Below are 23,566 nucleotides of genomic sequence, written 5' to 3' on the forward strand. Positions count from 1 at the left end.
GTAAACTGAATGCAGCCAGACATATTGTGTGGTCTGCAGGTATGGCAACAAGGAACAGATGAGGACAGAGCTGAGAGCCCGTCAGCTAGTGGAAGGAAGGCTTTGCAGGTAATCAAGGTTAGGAGTTCCAGCACAATTGGTAGGAGGCCAGGACTGAGGAGATCCAAAACCATTATAAGGGCTTGGGGGAAGCAGTCTTCTTCATCTTCCTGATCAAAAGGAGTTTGAAGAGATGCAGATATTTAATGATTACCATGGCTTCCATCTTGGGTCTGTTGCCAGATAGCCCACAACAAGGAATATCCTAAGTGTATAATTGTTTTTTAATGTCATAGGCTGCAATAATTGAATGTTAACGAAGTTGTTCTTCACCTTATGTGGGAGCCACGTGTCTGGGCTGACTTAGGATAGTAAAAAATTGAACAGGAAAGATGGTACTTTTGGGCCAGGAGTAATCATTCCTACTGGGAGGTGTGATTAGAGGGGTGTATGTGCAGAGATAGTGGTGGAATGGATGAGAAGGGAAAGAGTGAAACCAAAGGCTCAGGTGGACTCGTTGTTTGTTTCTGGATTTTTTCTCCTGTGTGCTGATAACCTTAGGGGGTGGAGTTGGTAGCGTGAGTCACCTGCACTGCTGAGCCAAGACCTAGTTTCTTAGTCTGAAGCTATTTTAAGGTTGTTTTCAGATTAAATTTAGATGCTGAAATTATAATATGATTTGACTTTTCTCCTCCCTCTTTTACACCTGTTCTGAAGCCACTCGCTCTTGCTAAAATGTAGCTCCATCCATCGATTCACCAACCGTAGTGTCATTTTTCAAACATGAGCCTCAACTTGTAGTGAATCCTCGATTTTCAGTTGGTGATATTCTGATTCGGGCCACAACCCATTTAGTGAGAATGAGTCTAGGTTCAGATGAGAACAATGATACTCGAAAAGTAGAGACTCTTCAGGCATTTAAAGATATCATTGCTGATCCACTGATCACAAAAATTGTTCTAAGTAGGATTATTAGATAATGATCAGAAGCAGTAAATGTTGCTAGATTCTTCCCCTCCTTATCTGAGCAACCAATTGTGGCAGCTTAATTGCTGCCAACACAGCTGAGATCAACAAACCTTGAAAAAACTGGGAATTGAACAATGTTCGTGTGGCTTGGTGTTATCTTCATGAGTGCCTTTACTCATTGGGGTGAAGCTCTCAAATCATCTTTTTGTTTACTGTATACAAAGTATAAGATTAGGCTTTAGTCACAATTACTCAAATTTAGTTTTACCTTTATTTTCTAATTTTCTCCAGCATGTCTCTGTGGCTAGTTACTGGGGAATTCTTTAGTTTCATGGAATATTTTACTTGAATCTCTTATTCCCTGCACAGGAGCACTTTTGATTCATGTGGTGGGGAATTTCAGGAAGTGATGCATGTTCCTCTGTGGGCATATTAATAAACGTTACAACATTGCCTTGCCAGTTCTGCTTTGGATCCTTATTGCCAAAATTATTTTGTAAATCAAAAATTGTTTGGATAGTAAATCTGTTATTAATTGTTTCATGACAGAATTCTTAGCAGAATTCCAGAGGTGAACACTGGTCCACACTGAAACTTGTATTTGAATTTCAAGACTTTGCCAAGATATCTACATCAATATGTTGCTTATAACTTCTGTAGACTTATATTTGATCAAGGATGGATGCCCTCGGAGGCTGTGGAGTGAAAGGAACTGATGGAAAGTTCATAGTAGATAGTAATCAACTATATACCTATGGGGCAACATATAAATGAGAGCCCACCAATGTTTTTTATGTATAAATGTGCAGGGAGGAAAATTTCACCATTCTGAAGATATTCTGGCTGACTTGGAGCAGGTAGAAGCAGAGAGACATGGGGATGGTCCATTGGAAGTGAACCATGGATGAGTGGTGATGGAGGAACATGGAGGTCCACTATTACAAATGCTACACTGAGGTGAATAGTGGCCAATATTTACGACAATGTTTGGTGACTTAACCAAAGTCACCTTGCTGACAGTTGTCGCAATAGAATAGAAAGGCAATGAGTTTGTGTCAGATCACATGTTGACTTTCGTAGTTTATAAATTAAGTTAATAAATCCTATAAATCAAATTATCATGTGTCTTGATTTTTTTTGGATGGCTAATACTTGGATCTTCAGGTTTGTGCGCTATCATCACATCCCTGGAATTTTGAATGATCTCCAATATTCCTTTAACTCTGTTCCCTCCACTTGTAGACTTTGAAATGTTTTTGGAAAGTGGTCACTTTTGCAAGACAATAGTGTATATATTTTAAAGAGTGAATAAACATCACTAAAAAGAAATGTAGTCTTGCATTTATCAGGACAAGGATTCAAGAAACAAAGTTTGAAAGGGAATTCCTGATGAAGGGTTTATGCCCGAAACATCAATTCTCCTGCTGCTCGAATGCTGCCTGACCAGCTGTGCTTGTCCAGTGACTCTGATCTCCAGCATCTGTCATCCTCACTTTCTCCTTTGAAAGGGGACCCCAACATATACAGTATGAGAAGAGGATGCTGACTGGTTGGCATGGAGAGGCAATTGAATCTGTTAACTTTCAATCATAGCTAGCTGATTAATGTCAGACAAGGCAGGTAGGCTGTGATTTTCAAATACCTTTTTTGTAAGTTATCTAGGAAGGGGGAAATTAACGACCAAGATTCCAGACTGCTCTTTTGCACCTCCTAGTGGTTAGTCATAGATCACCAGTGGCAGAAACTTGGAAGCTGCCTACTCCAATTGATGAGATCAAAGAGAATCCAAAGAGAAAACAAAAGACTTTTCAGAGGTATCTAAGTAGTTAATTGTTAAGAGTATGTTATTTCACAATCTAGAGTAATAGTTGAGGAACGTGTTAATTGATTTGCCAATAACAGTTCATTTTTAATGACAGTGCCAAGCTTTCATAGAAAATAATTGTAAAATTTGACCATATTGCATGGATTGTTAGATGTCTGTCTGCTACATAAACAGCTGGTTGTTAAGCTTTGTTGCAGGAAATGTATATGTAGTTCATCCTAATACAATTTCTAGGTTGTCTAGACAGGGGAGAAACAAAAGCTTCAGTGCAGGCATTTGCTTGTAGAGGCTAGCCTGATCTTTTCTCTTCTGTGGTGTCACAACTCTGAAAAAAGCAAGCCCTTTACTTCAGTACTTGCAAAAACCCACAAGAAAGGTGCTTCTTTTAAATACACAATATTGAATATTTATCTTAAAACAGATCCCAACTGGATAAAACTCAAGGACAGAGCTGTTTGCTTTTGCAATGTTTCAAGCCTGTGGTGGGAAGCCCCTGGTTAAATTTCAACAGTATTCAGAATTCTCGAGCAAACTTGTGAGTCTTGTAACTTTAGCTCCAAGCAGCCTAATTCTTAATGTAAATGAGTATAGGAAGAAGTAATGTGAATTCCTTAATAACTTAGTTTAGAAATAGTTAAGCATATTTATTATCCCTACTTGGCTGAGCCTGACCCTTAAGTCCTAGGCAAATCTCAACTGAACCTCAAACTCAGGCCATTCTAGACACCATCAATATGATTCAATTAGAATCCCTACAGTGCTATAGAGGGCATTTGGTCCATTGAGTCTGCACTGGGCCTCCAAAGAGCTAACCTACCCTAACTGATAATCAACCTAGCACACTACAGAGCAATTTAACATGGCTAATCCACCTAAGCTACACATCTTTGGACTGTGGGAGGAAACCAGAGCACCAGGTAGAAACCCACACAGACACAGGGAGAAAAAGCAGACTCCACACAGACAGTCACCCAAGGCTAGAATCAAACCTGGGTCCCTTGTACTGTGAGGCAGCAGTGCTGACCACGGAGCCATCATGTCCCCCTCAGAAAGGAATTGCCTTGACAACACAGCACAGAACCTCATTGCCCCTCATATTTGTTAGAAACCCTGTCGATATTAGTATAGTTAAAGTATTTTCTGTTCTTTGGTTTCTTTTTCAACTGTACAGTTGAAAGGGGATTTGAAAGCTCAGGCCAACAAGGACTTGAAGGCTGGTTTAATGCTTTTAGGACTTTAATTGAAATTTTACCATAGTAGCTGATGGAAATTGAGTTTCAATATTAATCACTTTATTTAAATAAATCAAAGTTCAAATCTTGTTTCAGTAATAGTGATAATGAAACTATTATCAATTATCATAAAATTCCGCCTGGTACATTCGGTAAGCACGTCAACAATCCTTTGTCTGACTTATGTATGATTCCAGACCAAGAATAACATTATTAATTCTTGATTTAAAAAAGCACTCTACTTCTTCTCAAGGGACATTAGAAATGGGCAACAAACACTGTCTTTGCCCACATCCTATGAAGAAAAAACTGTAATTTGTTGCAGAAAGACAAGAAAGAATATGCTATTTGAGATTGATTACTGCAGGCAACAAATAGCAAGTCAGAATGTTTCAATCATTTAAGACTTTGGGGTAATGATTGTCTCTGCCCCTTTCTGAATATGCCTAGGTCCATGTAAAAGTTCCAAGTTCAAGGTAATGAGCAATGGCCAGAATTGGAAGCCATGGATTTTCAATGATAATATTGGAAGTGTCAAAATATCAAGTGACTGTGGCTACTTACAAATGGAGGATCTTCCAAGCAGAGGAATTATACTTCCTTTAAATACGTGTGAGGAAGGCAACAGGAAAGTATCTCATATTCTTCTTAGTTATATTATTCATTCCAGTACAGTACTTACTGTACACTTATTTATCATGGAATTAACATATAATTTGTGAATAATAAAAGTAATGATTTGCATTTCTATATGCATCTTAAAGGAGCAATGAAAATTGGATTTGCGTAGATGTTTCAGAAGGAAGCTCCAGAGCTTAAGCAACAAAACAGAATTGACTGGAGAAGCTCTGCATTTCCGACAGCATTTGTGGAGGGAAAACAGAATCAATGTTTCAAGTCCAGTGACCCATCTTTAGAACTTTGGTCCCTACCTTTCAAAATTTTGACATTGCTTTCTCTACATAAATGCTGCCTGACCTGCTGAGTTTCTCCAGCAATTTCAGTTTTTGTTCCTGATTTCCAGCATCTGCAGTTCTTTGTTTTTGTCCAGATCTTAGGCCTCAGCAGCTGAAGGCATAACCACCCATAGAACTATTAAAATCATGGATGCAAAAGATGCCAGAACTAGATGGGTGCAGATATGAGTTGTAGAGCTGGAGGGGTTTACAGAGATGAGAGAGAATGAGGCCATAAGGAAGTTTGAACTTAACAACAAATATTTCAGAGTTAAGGTGTTGGGCTGGGGCCAATATAGATCAGTAAGCTCTGCGGTGATGGTGAACTGGACTTGGTGCTAGTTAAAATGATTGCTCAACTTTTTTTGTCGGAAAGGTCATATATTAAGGATGTAAATTGGTTGCTGTACTATCTAGAGATATGTATATCATTTTGAAGAGCATAATGTGTCCTCCAATGTTTCAGAAGGAACTGAAACCTAAGCCCTTGTTGACCAATGAGATGCTAGTTCCTGTTATTCGAATATTCGAGTACACTGAACCGCCCACAAGGACCACCCTCTATTCTAAATTCTGCACAACTTCTCAATTTGATAGTGTTACCATCAACTGTGCATATCAAGAAAAATCCAAGTTTAGAAGGAAAAATTGAATATTCTGCAACAGCCTTCTTAATGAAATTATTATGATGTTAATACATTAATTATTCCTTACTGGACATGAGCAACACAGCTTTTACTAGGTTTTGATATTTTTGAATGGTCATTTCACTGAATTGCAAAGTAGTATCATCACTGTTAAATGAATGATTACCAGATAACTGACTGAAATTGGTCAAAGTTGGAGAGTTAATGCAAGTGGTTTGGAAACCTAACTCAAGCCTTGAGGAGGAATTATTCATGATATTGAACATTCTGTTTAACATTAGGAGTATAAAATAACATTCTAAACAAGTTTTCTCACTTATAGACAACACATAAGAATTCATGTAAATGTTAAGCGCATATAATTACTGGTGTACTTTTATATGAACTTGAACATTTCATTAAAAATCTGTAAAAAGATTCAAGGAAGTAATTTATATGGACAGGTTATTGGATATACTTTAGTGTTTGGATGTTTTACATTTAAGAGGAAATTTGTTGAACATATTTTAATGCAGAAATAGCAATCGTAACTTCTTGTCTTCATGAATTGTCTGTGACTGGGTTCATTTGATGAGCAGCCAACAGATCTGGTAATTGGGTTCTTCCCATTGGATCAACCATGTGCATTCATAATCATTGATTTGTTGTCACCTGATGTGTGTTGTCTGTTCCCCAGAGGGCGAAAGAGAACCTGTTGTAATAATGGGTGTCTTTGTTTGAATGATGTGAATTTTCATAGTTGTTTCAGGGATTAGTAGTGTTGGAATGGTGGCATGAAAAAGCCTCTTTGTTTTTGGGATTTAAAAAAAAATCAGTGCAATGATTTCCTGTTGGTTTGAACTTGTTTGGAGATGTAAAAACTATAAAAAAAACTTAGTTCTGCCTGAACTGGTAGTATCAGCAAGAAAGTGGTCTGACCTGTAAATGGTAAGAGGTAAGTTCTGGTCAAATGAATCCTGCCTTGTAAGAAATGAAGGATGGTTGCATCTGTTTACTTTTTAATCCTGTGTGGTGGATGAAATGAATTTACATGTACTAATAGATGAACTTCACATTTTGTTTTGAGTTTCAGATGAAGTGGAATGTTTTGCTATAGATTCTAGACCTAAACTTTAATTATATGTTTTTTTTTGTCAAATGTTTTCTGAATATCTATACCTGATGCCATTTACGCTACATCAGCAATCTCCACCTTTGTTGGTTATTGCAGGCCTTTTAGTAAACATATGTTTACTATTAACCCATGGTTTTTCAAATTATGATTAATTTTCAGTTAGGCATAAATAATTCTACTTTTGATCTAAACATTTATTGAGGGTAGATGGGGATGTGAAGTTGGCTGCATAATCAAATTAGCTGTGGTTTTGAAGTGGAGCAGGCAAGAGGGGGTGAATGGTCTACTCTCACTCCTAATTCATATCTTGGACTCTTTGTGCAGAAGCAAGAAAATGTATTTTATGATGAATAACTACATTTTGTGGGTGTTAGATCATTTCTCATCTTAACTGATGTGAAAGTAAAATTACAACAAGTCCCTTCAACTGCTAAAATCAAATTATCAATACTTCCTCACCATTTGTAGCCTGAGAATGTCTTGTAATTGGAGTTGATAGATGGGCAATTTGGGGCAACAAGGCTGTGATTTCCTGAACCATGCTGTAGATGTCATTTAAGGGCTCTTGTGATGCAGCAATGGTATTTTCCCTACCTTTGATTCAGGAGGCTTGGGTTCAAGCTCCAGAAATGTAATAACATCTCTGAACAGGTTCATGTGCAAGTATTTCTAATGTCAGTCAAATAATATACAGCCTGTCCATCGGTCATCAACCTGCAACATTTAACTTTGTTTCTGTTTTCTAGAGGTGCTGCCTGGCTTCCTAAACACTTTCTAGTGTTTTCTCTTTTTCTCAGATAGATGGGGCATCAACTATGTGGAAAGATCAGAACAGCAGGGATTATTCTGAAAGCAGGAAATGTTAAAGATGAATGAAGTGACTTTCAAAATTCTCAAGCTCTGAGAGGGCAAAAAAGAAGAAATGGTTGCCACTGGCAAAGTTTGCTAAGCAGTGCTTTTGTTCAAAAGAACCGACAGGGAGATGAGAATTCCTTTGCAGTGTTGAGTTATTGTAGTTCATGCAGCCTGTTGGGTGAAAAATGTGTCATAGCTATTTTCAATTACTTAATTTCCTTTTGAAAGTTATGAACAAGTGTGGGGAAATGGGGTTCGTTGGATATCTCTCTCAAAGATGTTACACTGTCTAGATGGATTAAATAGTCACCTTCTGTCCTGTTAAGATCTCGTGGAATAACTTTGTGTACATCCAGTAATGTTTTTGGTTTGTGGAAAGAAACTTTTGTTACTTCTAGTATTTTGTTCACATGTTTTAAGCCTCCAAGATAATATCCCCATTCCTGTAAAATGTTGAGTCTGGTGTTTCCTTGGTGGAGCTATAAGCCGGTAGGTGATTTATCTGACAGCTGTGATACTTCTGTTTTTGTACAAGTCTCCAGGCTGCATGAAAAGTGGACGTGCATAATAGGAGGATTTACAACTTCTGAGCTGCAGTTTTTTTTAACATTATGGGCTTCAGTGCTTACAGCGTGCAGGGTAAATGCCATTGTACTGAAAGAAACATTTGTTTAAATTTCATTTAAAAATTGGCAGGTGTGGTTGTGTTGCAGTGACGTTAAATTGCAACAGATAACTAATGCTATGTAGTTTTTAGTGTATGAAAGTCTATTTTACTAATTGCACATTGCTGCTTGACATTTCTGATTTTCCTTTTCTCCCCCTCTGGTACGTGTTCAAGAAAATGTTTTAGTATCAGTTATTTACAAGGGTTTAATTTAATTACAATATGAAATGTAGAATCTATCTAGATACTTTACTGAAGGAATGCAGGTAGTACACACTCTCTGTAGCTTCAAATGTAAAAGAAGTGCAGCTTTCTGTATCTCTTGAAAATATGACCCTTGGCTAATACAAAACGTGTGCGCAACCATACTGTTTGAACTGAAAATTTGAGCTTGCCTGTCATGTGCTTGTTTTAACTGTCTGAGTTCATATATCATCTGTATGGTATAAGAACTGTATAGTCTAGCACAGCACCTTGAAATGCCCAAATTTAGAAAACCTTCAGACTTTTTTTTAAAGTGGTTTCGTTTCCAAACACTACTGTCTTTAGTGTTTGATTGCATGGTTCATGCAATGCAGGAGGATTGTGGTTTTAGTTGTATCCTGCTATCTGCTGATTGGAACTTTCCAGAAATTCCAGTCAACTTGTGCCAGTGACAAAGGTTTAGACCAGCAGAATATGTTCTAAAATTTAAACAAGAATGTACAGCTTCTAAAACAATTCATGATCTAACTTTAATGTCTCGTGGATATGCACTCTGTCCTTAATTATAGGTTTTTGACAACTTCCCCACGAGATCTTGAACTGACACTTCTTCTTTAATTTCCTGGCTTTTTTTCATGTTTTTCTTAAATAACGAATTTTACGACGTCAAAATTCCATTCTGAAGGAATATCATAGTCAAGCCTAATCTATTTAGCACATTTTTCATCATGAACTTCTGTTTTTCAGTTGAGTGGAAGACTTGGATTTCTTGTACTGTATACTAGAGGAGCAACAAAACTAATATTGCTAAAATCTCAGCTGAGATTATCTAACGTGCAGGGATAGAGTCTGCTTCTGTGTAATCTGTGAGCTAGTATCATACTGGGTGGTACATGTGCTCACTTAAGTCATCAGGAACCTATTTCATGTTTCTCTTTCTTTAGGCAGTTGCTTTTCATTTAAATCTGTGGTTGGAGATCACAAAGCATGATTGAAAACAAAATTAACCCAGTGGTGCAGAGTATGATACTTTAATTTCCATCACTAATTCTTCAGTTGAAGTTGTACTCTTTATGATGGCTAACAAGTAATAACAGCCTATGTAAGTCTGAGTTAACATGATTACTGGTTTTTGAACTGAAAGGTTGATTACCCTGCAACCACTTAATTTTTTGGATACAGTTATAAAAATTGTTCTTTTGACCCTTCTCTAACGTGCTGAATTTTATTTCAAATGTAAATTAATCCCAAAAGATTTTTCATTTTTGCAAGATTGGTGTAAGATTCGTAATTGAAGCAACATAGCTGATAATTCATTACTAATTGTTCTGTATTAAAAGACCATATTTGCAATTTCCCCATAACCCTTGATTGCCCTATTGATTAAGAATCTATCCATCTCAGGGATGGAAGGACTCTGCCCCCAGAGATCTCTGTGACATGGAGTTCCAAAAAGGACATGCAACTCAGAGAAAATTCCTCCTTATCTCAGTCTTAAATTGACGCCCCTTTATTCTGAGACTGTCGTCTTGTCCTAGACTCTCTCATGAGAGGAAACATCATCTCATCGTTCCAGGAAACCCAAAAAATATCATTTTAACATAAGTTAACAAGTTCAACGTATTTTGAAATGTGAACATAAATGGAAAATGCTGAAGAAATTGAGGAACTGCCAGCATCTTTGGAGATGATGTGCCGGTGTTGGATTGGGGTGGATGAGGTCCAAAGTCACATGACACAAGGTTTTTGTCCAACAGGTTAGTAAACCTGTTGGAATATAACCTGGTGCCATGTCACTTCCAATCTCATCTTTGGAGAGAGGAACAGAGTTAACTTTACAGTCTGACTCTTGCTTTGGAAAAGTGAAGGGACAACAATGTAGTTCTAGTACAGAATAATGGTGTATGTTTTTTAAAATTCACTTGTGACCTCTGTCAACACCTCCAAACAGATTGTTTTTAAAAAGTTCATGTTCTGTATGTAAAACTGTCTGGTCTGTTTTCACACTTCAATATTTTATTACTCTCAATGTAATTGATTGAATCTGAAACCCTTTGGAATGTTCTGAGTTGTCATGAGATGGTATTTAAATGGACACCGGGGGTTCTGGCTTAGTGAAGCAGCTGAGGGGGCCAGGATTGCAGGAGCCTCAAACTTTTGCAACTGATCAATAAGTTTGAAATTCTTTCAGGTTATTTGGATGAACTGTTTAACTGGTTTCCTGTATGGTATTACATTCATGCAGATGGGGGAGCAAATTTAATGTGGTGGTATCAAGAGATAGTCCAATAGGGGTATTGACACCATTCTCTCCTCGCTCTTCCCCCCGCCCCCCGCAAGAGCAAGAGTCCAGAAGGCATTGTTGCTCATGGCTAGAGAGGAACTTAGAGCAGATAGGGGAGGACCCAATTATGTAGGTACTGATACACTCGGCAAGTCAAGGAAAATGTTCTATGTAAGAAGTATGAGTTGCTAATGGCAAATTAAGCGGTCAGCACTCAGTAGTCAGAATCTCTAGATTATTATCTGAACCACTTGTCAATTGCCATTGGGCAACTCTGATTAGAGAAATGAATGTATGATTCAAAGACTGGGAGTAATGGATTCTGGTTTATAGGGCAGGTGTAGCAATCCTCGGGAAAATGGGGCCTATACCTATGGGATGATCTGTACTTGAAGTATGCTGAGGCTTGTGTTTTCTTATATTGTCACACAGCACAGAAACAGACCCTTCAGTCTAGCTTGTCAACACTGACCAGACATCCCAATCTGATCTATTTTCATATTCCTCTAAACCCTTCAGATACCAATCCAGATGCCTTTTTTTAAAGTTGTAATTGTGACCCCTCCACCACTTTACACTGGCAGCTCATTCCATACACCCACCACCATCTTTGTTTTAAAAAAAAAACCTGTCTGGTCTTAAATCTTTTCTCCTCTCACCTTTAAATCTATCCCCTCTACTTTTGGACTCACCCCAACCTTGGAGAAAGACCTTGACTATTCACTTTATCCATGCCCCTCATGACCTCAGCCACCACAAGGTCATCCCTCAGCCTCCCAAGTTCCAGGGAGAAAAAGCCCCATCCTATACAGCCTGTCCCAGTGACTTAAACCCTCCGGTCCCACCAACATTCTTGTAAATCTTTTCTGTACCCTTTCAAGTGTAGCAACAACTTTCTTATAAAAGGGTGCCTGAATTATATGCAGTATTCTAAAAGGGGTCTCACCGATGTCCTGTACAACCACAAAATGACATCTTAATTCCAATATTCAATCTTCTGACCAGTGAAGGCAAGCTTGCCAAATTTCACCTTCACAACCCTGTCTACCTGCAACTCCACTGTGCATGTGCACGTGCACTGCTGAGTCTCCAATTTTGGCAAGAGTCTCCAATTTTGGCAATAGTCCCCAGGGCCTTACCATTAGGTATATATGTCCTATCCTGATTTGCCTCATTTATCTAAACTAAACTCCGTCTGCCACTCCTCTGCCCATTCGCCCATCTAATCAAGGTCCCGTTATAGTCTTAACCTTCTCCACTGTCTTCAATGCCAGTTTTTTTTTAATGTCATCTGCAAACTTACTAACCATACCTCCAAATTCACGTCCAAATCATTTATATAAATGATGAAAAACAGTGGACCTAGCATCGATCCTTGTGGCACACCACTCGTCACAGGCCTCTGGTTCAAAAAGCAACCATCCAACATCCTCTGTCTTCTACCTTCAAGACAATTTTATATCCAATTGGCTAGCTCCCCCTGGATCCCATGCGATCTAACCTTAATAACCAGCCAACCATGTGGAACCTTGTTGAATGCTTTACTGAAGTCCATAAAGACAGCTTCTACCACTGTCGTCTTCAATCTTCAAAAAAAAATTCATTTAAGTTAGTGAGACACAATTTCCCTTGCTCAAAGCCATGTTGACTGTCCCTAAACAGTCCTTGCCTATTAAGCCATATAAATACTGAAGTAAAGAGGATTTGAAAATAGCAAGGGATCAAATATGGTGAATGTAATAAATTAAAGAGTAGAGATAAGGCAAGATTCATTTGTAAGGGATGTGATAAACACATTGGTAGTTTCCATTCCTTGCCCCAATCTAGAGAAAACCAATAATAAGGCTGCAGGTTATTTAATAGAATTGAATAATTTGATAGAATCCATACAGTGTTGCAACAGGTCCTTCGGCGCAACAAGTCCACACCGACCCTCAGAATATCCCACCCAAACCCATTCCCTGTTACACTGTTTTACCCCTGACTAATGCACCTAACCTACACATCCCTGAACACCATGGGCAATTTAGCTTGGCCAATTCACCCAACCTGCACACCTTTGGACTGTGGGAGAAAACCGGAGCACACCCACGCAGACACGGGGAGAATGTGCAAACTCCACACACAGTCATCTGAGGCTGGAATCGAACCTGGGTTTCTGATGCTGTGAGGCTGCGGTGCTGACCACTGAGCCACCGTGCTGCCCCAGACCTGCGGCTTCACATCTGCCTGACTGCTTTCAGTGAATAGCCAGACTACCAAAACCAAATCAAACCAGAGAAAAGCTGAGCTGGGAGAACTGGCCACTCCCCTTTCATTGTGCAAGTGCTTTTTTTTTTCAAACACTCGCAAGCCTTTTTTTTTTCTGAGGTAGTATCTGTTAGCTATAATCAAACTGGCCCTAAAGCCCTTTTACGATCTCTCTGGGGAAAAAGAAAAAGCCAAGAGCAACATAACCTTGTTAAAGGAACAGCATCACAGTTACAAAATCTAAAAAATACCTAAAGACTCTATCAGAATGCAGGTAATATTTGAACAGATGAATAAATAATGCAAATAGAAATAAAATTTATCTGAGAGCCATTAGAGAAATACCTGTGGATGATCTTGATTAGGACCTGACTACTGAAGAACACATGAAATTTAGAAAGGATAGGAAAGCTGGAAGGATGACCCTGTTCGTGGAACAACGAGGAATAATCTCAAAGAGAGATGAGTAAAGTTTGCATCTCCTATTGTCAAACCAATTTTTTTGATCTTACTGAAATCTGATATCTATCTCAAATATACCTGAAATAATAAAAACAAGAAGCCACTTATGGGACCCTGACAGCAAGTACTCTGTCAGATGGAGACTAATGGGGTTTGTCAGAAAGGTACAGTGATAATCATGGGAGATATTAATTTATCAATAGACTGGAAAAATCTAAATGGGCAAAGGTAGTCTAGATGTGTTCATACAATGTTTTTGGAATAGTTTGGTAGAATAGCATGTGCCAAACAGATAGCAGGCTGTACTAGACCTGGTATTGTGTAGTAAGGTATGATATGTAATAATCTCACAGGTAACAGCAATCCAATATAATTGAAATTATATGTTCAGATTTGAGGAACAGAAGAGTGTCCAAAACTGATGTTTTAAACTTGAATAAGGACAATTCTCAGGGCATGAAGTCGGACCGAGCTAAAGGGAACTGACAAATTAAGTAAAGCCCTATGTAATTTGAGATGTGATAGCAGAAAATGCAGAATAAATACATTATATCATCCATAGTCAGTCAAACAAAGTTTTAAAAAGTAATTGTGTTTAAAGAAAGATAAATCATTATGCATGTCAGAACATTAGACCTGATGTAAAAAACAATGAATAACCAAAAGGTTCAAAAGAAGGGGAAAAATTGAGCAAACGATAGGTGGAAATATTTAAAACAGTACGAGTTTCTAAAGATTGTTTAAATCTTTTCATTTTTAAAGAAGGGACATTTGTCTTATCGAATGAGTGTGGGGATTTAAAAAGGACAATTTGCAGCAGGCTTCACTAGCAGAGGACTTTAGTAACATCCCAGAAATAACTGTAAATCAGGAAATGGGAGGGAAAGAAAACTGCATAAAAAACATTTACCAAAAATGTGATTCTGAACAAATTGTTGGAACTGTGGGCTGATGAGCCCCTGGGCCTGGTGGACTTCAGTTTAGGGTCTTAAAAGAGATGGCTAGTGAGAGTTAATATATTTGTTTAAACTTGCCAAAATTCTTTTATTTCAGGGAAAGCTCCATTACGTTGGAAATTACCAAATGCAACTCCCTTTTATTCAACAAGGAACAGACAGAAAATAGGAAGTTAAAGACCAATTAACATGTCACAGGGAAAATATTAGAAATTGTTATTAAAAATATTTTGGCAGGGCACTTAAATTTAGGTAGTCAGGTAGAGTCAACGTGGTTTTAAGAAAGGTAATTCAAGTTTAATTATAGGAGTTCTTTGAGAAAGTAATGGACTGGTTGTACTAACAGGAAGCATGGGTCTTTTTCGATTGGCTAGGCTTTAGTAATGATGTGTCACAGGGTGCTTTGCTGGGGTCTCAAAGTTTAGCAAATTACTTGGATGATGGGACCAAAGATTCAGTTACTAAATTTGCTGATGAGACAAAGGCAGGAAATTAAACTGAAGAGGATGTAAGGTTATTACAAAGGGAGAGAGAATGAATGGGCAAAGATTTGGAAATAAAATGTGGGTTGTCCATTTTTGACAAGAATAAAAAGGAAGCATATTATTTCAACACAAAGAGGCGTTTGGGTGTCTAAATCTACCTTTTTTATCCTACTTATTAGATTAGGTGTTTTAGATTAATACGTGGAAAGGATGGCTTGCCTTATGAGGAAAGATTGAAATTTGTAAGACTGAAGAGCTTTGACAGGGTAGATAGAAATGATGTTATGGCTTTTGAGAAAGTTTAGGACAAGGGAATTATGAAGTAAGGATTAGCCTGTTTAAGACAAAAGTGAAGGGAAATTTGTTTCTTGCAGAGGGTGACATGATTTTGGCATTCTCTCCTTCTCAAGGTGATAGGAACAAAGTTTGTGAATACTTTTAATAGATTCTTTATAAACTAAGGGTTAAAAATTTCTGAAGATAGACAGAAATGTCAAGTATGAAACTTTATTGCTGGAACAGCTCAGCAGGTCAGGCAGCATCCAGGGAACAGGAGATTCGACGTTTCGGGCACAGGCCCTTCTTCAGGAATCCTGAAGAAGGGCCTGTGCCCGAAACGTCGAATCTCCTGTTCCCTGGATGCTGCCTGACCTGCTGTGCTGTTCCAGCAATAAAGTTTCAACTTTGATCTCCAGCATCTGCAGACCTCACTTTCTCCTCGAAGAAATGTCAAGTAACCACATCGTCTTTATTATTAGTGGTCCAGCAGACTTGAGGTTGTGTTCTCTCATGATCTGCCTCTGCCGCACCCACCAGTCTCAATAACCACTTCACATCCACCCTCTCATCTTCCCTTTACCCCCCCGCCAAAAAAAAATCTGAGATAATTTTGAAGCTTTGAAATGGGGTCAGAGAGAAAATAGTTGGGAAATATTGCTCTTTCTGGAGTAATACATTTGTTTGGTACGCTTACCTCTTACTTCATTAGTGCAGCTCAAAAAAATAGTTTACACATCGACTTATCAGTATATTATGTTTTGCTGTGAGCACAACATTTTGTAAATAGTCCACAATAGTAACTAATAAGTGTATGAGGTATTAGCCAGAATTGTGCATGATATCAGCCTCTGCTTTCAACACTCCCATTACACATTTCATATGTTTTTAATAAATCAAGCTAACCTGGTATAAGAGAGTAATGAAAGCAATCTGTTATATTTTCTACCAATAAAAATGACATTCAAGCACTAAATGATCATAATTTATGTACTAAAACCTCTTTGAAGGTTTGGTGCATACAAAATGAAGGCAGCGTCTGTACCATTTTTTGAAATCCACTGTTATTTGAAGGGTGCATCTTTTATAACTTTTTTTTTGTTTCTCTCCTTTTAGAGCATAAGTTAATTTTGATTTTGTGTGTAATTGTACTGCTTTGAAATTCTGTCTTGCTTACTATAGGATATGCTATTTGGGCACTGAATAAGAACATTTTCTAAATTTGCATACAACAAAACAGAAATATCAGGTTTTAATATAGCCAAAGGTCCTAAGTGTAATGGGATGGCGATCAATTTTTAAAAAATTATTATTAAGATTGACTAAAAGGTTGATCAAAGCAGTGTGTTATAAGGAGATTTTAGTGGTAGAGTGTGTTAAGGAGTGAGCTGAAGAGCTTGGAACTTTGACAACTGTGCCATTCACTGTCCACGAAAAATAAAAGAATTGAGGGATACTCGAGGTTAGGGTTAGTGAAACTGTAGTTTTCAGAAGGTTGTAAGGCTGGTAAACATTTAGAATAAGGAAAGGGTGTGGTTTTAAACACAACTGGTATGATGGCAAAATTGATGCTCTGGGGGCCTGACCATGTAAATCAGTGAAGACAGGTATGCAACTCTGTGTCTGTGTTATATGATCTACTCCTTGTGTTAGAGTCATGGGGAGTCAGACAATTTATAGTGAATTTGTGGATTCTCCGTAACATGAACGCACACAACACATGCACTATGCCTGTAAATCCTGGACCGGGTGAGACATGGCATCACTTCTTTCCTTCATTTACTGTCCAGTTACAGTTTAGTCATCCAGCAGCAATTGGAAGGATGTGAGCAGGAGAATTTTGATGAGCTCAATTTTAGAAATGAGCAGGCTAATATGGTGACATTGAAACAGTTAAGGAAGCGATCAAGGTCCTGATCAATATTTCAATGGCAGAATAACTTAGGTTTTGAGCAGAGTTGGATGATATTACAGATATGCAAGTTGACTTTCTTTCTGGCAAGGATGAGGTTTGAGGCTTGAGTTAATTTGGTTTCTGAGGCTACACATAGTCTGGTTCAATGTATGATAGTAACCATGTATGGCAGTGCAAGCAGTGTTGACAGTGTGGAGTTTGTGACAGGCTGAAGGTAATTTTTTTTCACTGTTTAACTAAAGGGTGGGTCAACCTTTCAGTATAGGATATTGGGCCACCAGGCTGTCAACACATACATTTGATGAACTGCATCATGGACAGATGGAGCTGAGTATTGAGCATTTGTGCTTCGCTCTATTCTCTGTTCAATATCGTCCAAAAACAAAGATGGGGGACAAGCATTGTCAAGTACAGTTCCTTCACAGACACTGAGATAAACAAGTGTTTGGGGTAATTGGTGGAAATATGCTGACTATGATTATCTAAACGTAGAAACAAACAAGATGCGTCCCATTAAGCTGGAGATGGAGTTAATGTGGTGAAGGATTGCTAGCAATGTGAAATGCTGAAAAGTGGTTAACCGAAAGAGAAGGGGTTGTGCATAGTAGCCCAAGTTGCTATCATTTGAGACTTTGTTTACATAGACCATAGAACAGCTGGAGTTGTGGATAGTATGGAGGGCTATTGTAGGTTGCAACGGGACATTGATAGATGCAGAGCTGGGCTGAAAGTGGCAAATGGAGTTCAACCTGGAAAAATGTGAAGTGATTCATTTTTGAAAGGTCACATTTGAATGCAGAATACAGGGTTAAAGGCAGGGTCCAAGGCAGGGTCCATGTCCGTAGATCCCTCAAAGTTGCCACCCAAGTTGATAGGGCTGTTAAGAAGGCATATGGTGTGTTGGCTTTCATTAGCAGGAGGATTGAGTTTAAGAGCTGCCAGGTTATGCTGCAGCGCTATAGAGCCCTGGTTACACCACACTTAGAACATTGTGCTCAGTTCTGGTCACCTCATTTATAGGAAGGATGTGGAAGGTTTAGAAAGGTTGTAGAGGAGATTTACCAGGTTGCTGCCTGAACTGGAGGGCATGTCTTATAAAGAAAAGTTGAGGGAGCTAGGGCTTTTCTGACTGGAGTGAAAGAGGAAGAGAGATGACTTGATAGAGGTGTATAAGATAAGAGGCATAGCGTGGATAACCAGAGACCTTTTCTCAGAGCAGAAACGGCTATCACAAGGAGGCATAATTTTAAGGTAATTAGAGAAAGGTTTAAGGGAGATGTCAGAGGTAGGTTCTTTAAACAGAGAATGGTGGGTATGTGGAATGCACTGCCAGCAGTGGTATTGGAGTCAGATACATTAGGGACACTTCAGTGACTCTTGGATAGGCACATGAATGATAGTAAAACAAAGGGTGTGTCGGTTAGTTTGATTTTAGGATAAAAGGTTGGCACAACATTGAGGGTTGAAGGGCCTGTACTGTGCTGTGATGTTCTATGTAGTACAGCACAGCAAAGGGCTCTTCGGCCCATGATGTTGTGTTGAACGTGATGCCAAATTAAACTGGTCTCTTCTTTCTGCCCTTTGGTCCATATCCCTCCATTGCTTGCATATTCATGTGCCTATCTAAAAGTACCTTAAATACCCCTGTTGTATCTGCCCCATCACCCCTGACAAGCACATACCAGACTCCTACCACTCTGTTTTAAAAAGAGAACTTGCCAGTCACATCTTCTTTTGAACTTTCCACCTCTCACCTTTTTAAATGCATGCCCCTGGTATTAGAATTTCAACTCCGGGCCTCTCTGTATTTCAAAATTTTGTGGCATTCTATCCAGTCTTCCCTTAGCCTCCTCTGCTCAGAGGAAACAACCCACGTTTTTCTAGGCTCTCCTTATAGCTCATATCCTCTAATTGAGGCAACAACCTGGTAAACCTCTTCTGTACCCTCTTCAAACCCTCCATATCCTTCCTGTAGGCAAGGAGAATTGAATGTAATACTAAGTATGGCCTAAAGCTGCATTATGACATCCTGACTGCCTTATTCAATTCCCTGACAAGCATGCCATATGCCGCCTTTACTACCCTATCTACTTGTGTGTCCACTTTCAGGTAGCAATGGGCTTGAACCTCAAGATCTACCTGTACATCAATGCCATTCAGGATCCTGCCATTAGCTGTATACTTAACATTTGATCTCCCAAAGTGCAGCACCTTACACTTACCCAGATTAAACTCCATCTGCCATTTCTCCACCCATATCTGCAATTGATCTATATCCTGCTGTATCCTTTGACAACCTTCTACGCTATCCACAGCTCCACTGATCTTTTGTGATGGCTGCAAACTTACTAACCTTACTTTGAACTGAAGTAAAGCCATGGTCTCAGCAGAAATTCGATTGGAGTGGTTTGAATGTGGAATTGGAAGGAAAATGCAGATATATTTTGGTCACAGTATGATTTTGATGATTAAAACAGTCAATTTGGGGATGATGCAGATCAAAGGTTTTCTGAGCAAGGCTGACCCTCATTTCCCCTTCCCCCACCTCACCCTAGTTCTAAACTTCCAGCTCAGCACTGTCCCCATGACTTGTCTGGACTTGTCCTACCTGCCTATCTCCTTTTCCACCTATCCACTCCACCCTCTCCTCCCTGACCTATCACCTTCATCCCCTCCCCCACTCACCCATTGTACTCTATGCTACTTTCTCCTCACCCCCACCCTCCTCTAGCTTATCTCTCCACGCTTCAGGCTCACTGCCTTTATTCCTGATGAAGAGCTTTTGCCCGAACGTCGATTTCAAAGCTCCTTGGATGCTACCTGAACTGCTGTGCTCTTCCAGCAATGCTAATCCAGAATCTAGTTTCCAGCATCTGCAGTCATTGTTTTTACCGACCCTCTTGATAGGGTACGTTATTGCCTGAGGCATGACCTCCTTTTATAATGTAAGGAACCTAATAATGGGACAAGATGAACAATTCAGAATGGAGTGGCTAGCAGCAGGTGGATTTCATGAGCTTTACTGGGGGATAAGAGATGATAGATGAGAAGGATGCTGGTTCGTGGTAGATTAGTGAGTGAACCAGAGGAAACTTGAATGCGTAGTCTGCATCTTGATGACAAAGATGCCTATATGATTCTTGGAGGTAAATGCTTCAGCAGCAGGAGATGATTACTTATGGAACTATGGTGTTTTTACTGTCCAGGATGAACTTGGAATAATTGACAGTTTTTGGCGTGATTGTACTCCATATCCAGCCAAATGGGCATTGGATTGCTATGCTAATTTTGTGTCAAACACTGCAGTTTCTGTGCCTCAGATTTGAAGGAATGGAGATAGGTGGCATGTTTGAGAATAAACAGGAAAGAGTAAGGTTTTACTGGATGCAAGGATTTCAAAGGGAGTAATTGAGGACATCATTAACTGCAGTAGTACCTTGGTAACAGAATGCCACAAGCTAGATGTTGGATTCAAAATGTTGTAATTTGGGATGAATGCAAAAAGTAGGTTTAGAAGGATGTGAATAGTGACAAATAGGAGTGGGTGGTCAGAGATAGTCATTGTCAATGAGCAAGGTTTAGGAAAGTTTGTATAGATGGAGAATTTGAAGGTCAAGCAGGTAGGCAGTAAAATCAAAGGAAAAATGGCAGCATTAATAAGTTGAAATTTGAAATCAGCAAGGATGTTATTTTCTTCTGTACAGAAGCTAAATGAGCAATGATGTCCCAGAGAAGCTCAATTTAAACAATACCTATGTTAGACTAACAGTTGCATTTAGGGCAAGGTAAACAAGAGATGGATGTTTCTCCTTTAGATTTGTATAGTTATATGCAAGGGAAAACAGAAATTGTCTTATGCGTTGAAGGTGCTTAAACCATTGACTTCCCTAACAGTGCTTCCATGTACTATGTAATATGATGCAATATTAGTTATAAATCTTCCCTGTTCAACAGTTAAATACTGGGCTGACTGGGTATCACGCCATAAAAGGAGATTGTAATTCTCTGAGAGCTGGTTGTTCCTCCGAACCTGAATTTCTATTCTCTGTTTTAACTGTATAGTGTTTCCTCACCCATGACATTAAGTTGTACGTTTTAAGTTTCTGATTATCATGGGATTACTTTTGAAAGCATTTTGACCATTTCTGGCTGTTGTTTGTCAACAGTTTTGAATTAATTTTGTAAAAACCATGGACTTGGAATTTCTTTGCAGCAAGTAAAGAACTATTCGTGTTGAAGTACCTGCCTGCAGTGGAAGGGTTTACTTTGGTGTCTGGTATGTTTTAAATTATGTATGAAATAAGAAAGGGCAAATGAATATTATTTAATTTCTTTGTCATTCCCATTTGGATGCTTTGATTTATAATGTGCTGGGTTTTTTATGGACGCTAGTAAAATGCCTTAAATGATGTAATGTTATACAAGCTTATTTAATGTTTGTATCAAATGTTTTGACTGTTGCCCCAAAAATGAATGTGACTTGTTGGTAATGTTCTTTGTAACTTGCAAACCGTATCTACAATGGTATTTACAAGTGTTTGGAGCATTCCTAGGCTATGGATTAGTACTGAAAATGTGTTGCTGGAAAAGCGCAGCAGGTCAGGCAGTATCCAGGGAACAGGAGAATCGATGGCTGGGGGGAGGGGAAATGAGGAAGCTGGTGAAATCCGAGTTCATCCCTTGTGGTTGGAGGGTTCCTAGCCGGAAGATGAGGCGTTCTTCCTCCAACCGTCGTGTTGTTGTGGTCTGGCGATGGGGAGTCCAAAGACCTGCATATCCTTGGTTGAGTGGGAGGGGGAATTGAAATGTTGAGCTACATGGTGGTTGGGTTGGTTGGTCCGGGTGTCCCCGAGGTGTTCTCTGAAACGCTCCGCAAGTAGGCGGCCTGTCTCCCCAATATAGAGGAGGCCACATCGGGTGCAGAGGATGCAATAGATGATGTGTGTGGAGGTGCAGGTGAATCTGTGGCGGATATGGAAATTTCCTTTGGGGCCTTGGAGGGAGGTGAGGAGGGAGGTGTGGCAAAAGTGAAATGCTTTTTCTCATGTTGGCTTCATAAGTAAGCTGCCTTTTAAATTTACTTTTCCATTTGTAATTCAAATGGCCTCTGGGTTGAATGTTTGTATTTTTAAGTTAATTTATTCAATTATGGGATGTGGGCATCCCTGGCTGGTCAGCATTTATTGCCTGTCCTTAGATTCCCTTGAGCTGCTGCAATCCATGTGCTGCCGATAGACCCGCAATGCCCTTATGGAGGGAATTCCAGGATTTAGTTCCAATGATGCTGAGGAACAGCAGTATATTTCCAAGTTTAGGATGGTGATTGGTTTGGAGCAAAACTTGCAAGTGTTGGCATTTCTGTCCATCTGCTATCTATAACTTTTTTTTTCTTATAGGTGGAAATGGTCATGGATTGAAAAGGTGCTGTCTGAGAACCTTTTGGTCAATGTTTGCTGTGCATAGATAGTGTATATTGTTGCTACTGAGCTTCGGTTGTGGAGGAAGTTGGTTTGTGGATGTGATGCCAATCAAGTGAGCTGCTTTGTCCTGGACGGTAACAGGCTTCTTGAGTGTTGTTGGAGCAGCACCCATCCAAGCAAATCAGGACTAGATGATGGACAGACTTTGGGGAGTCAGGAAATGAAGCATTCACAGTAGCCATTCCTAGCCTCTGACCTACACTTGTTGCCACTGTTTGTGGTAAGTGTAGTTGAGTTTCTGGTCACTGGTATCATCAAATGTTAGTGTGGGATTCAGTAATGGTAACACCATTGAATGTCAAGGGGCAGTAGTTTATCTTATTGCTGATTGTCTTAGCCTGGCATTTGTGTGGCATGAATGTTACTTGCCACTTGTCAGCCCAAACTTGGCTATTGGCCTGCCCTTTTTGCATTTGAACATGGACTGCTTCAGTATCTGAGGAGTCGCGAATGGGTCTGAACTGGACATCCTCCCTTTTTACCTTCTTTACTGGTGGAAGGAAGGAAGCTCATTGAAGTAGCTGAAGACTGTTGAGCCAATGACACCACCCTGAGGAACTCCTGCAGACTGAGATGACTGACCTCCCACCAACCATGACCATCTACCTTGACACGGTCCTGTCCCCCTTAGTCCAAGAACTCCCCACCTACGTTCGGGACACCACCCACGCCCTCCACCTCCTCCATGATTTTCGCTTCCCCGGTCCCCAACGCCTTATCTTCACTATAGACATCCAGTCCCTGTACACCTCCATCTCCCATCACGCAGGACTTAAAGCCCTCCACTTCTTCCTTTCCTGCCGTACCAACCAGTACCCTTCCACTGACACCCTCCTTCGACTGACTGAACTGGTCCTCACACTGAACAACTTCACTTTCCAATCCTCCCACTTCCTCCAAACGAAAGGAGTAGCCATGGGCACCCGCAAGGGCCCCAGCTATGCCTGCCT

The 23,566-nt window shown here is 39.5% G+C and overlaps 1 protein-coding gene across 4 annotated transcripts in view; it reads left to right on the forward strand.

The window, feature by feature from the left end:
• LOC122550039 (sickle tail protein-like) overlaps positions 1-23,566 on the forward strand; it is a 710,262-nt gene that overhangs the window by 460,134 nt on the left and 226,562 nt on the right. The window contains exon 1 of one of the 4 annotated variants that reach the window (XM_043690465.1): positions 6,354-6,602. The exons of the other annotated variants lie outside the window; for them this stretch is intronic. The gene's annotated coding sequence lies outside the window, so the exon portion shown is untranslated. Of the gene's footprint in view, positions 1-6,353; positions 6,603-23,566 lie in introns of those variants that run through there. 4 annotated transcript variants of the gene reach the window in all.

The sequence above is a fragment of the Chiloscyllium plagiosum genome, chromosome 5 (genome assembly GCF_004010195.1).
Source record: "Chiloscyllium plagiosum isolate BGI_BamShark_2017 chromosome 5, ASM401019v2, whole genome shotgun sequence".
Lineage (NCBI taxonomy): Eukaryota > Metazoa > Chordata > Chondrichthyes > Orectolobiformes > Hemiscylliidae > Chiloscyllium > Chiloscyllium plagiosum.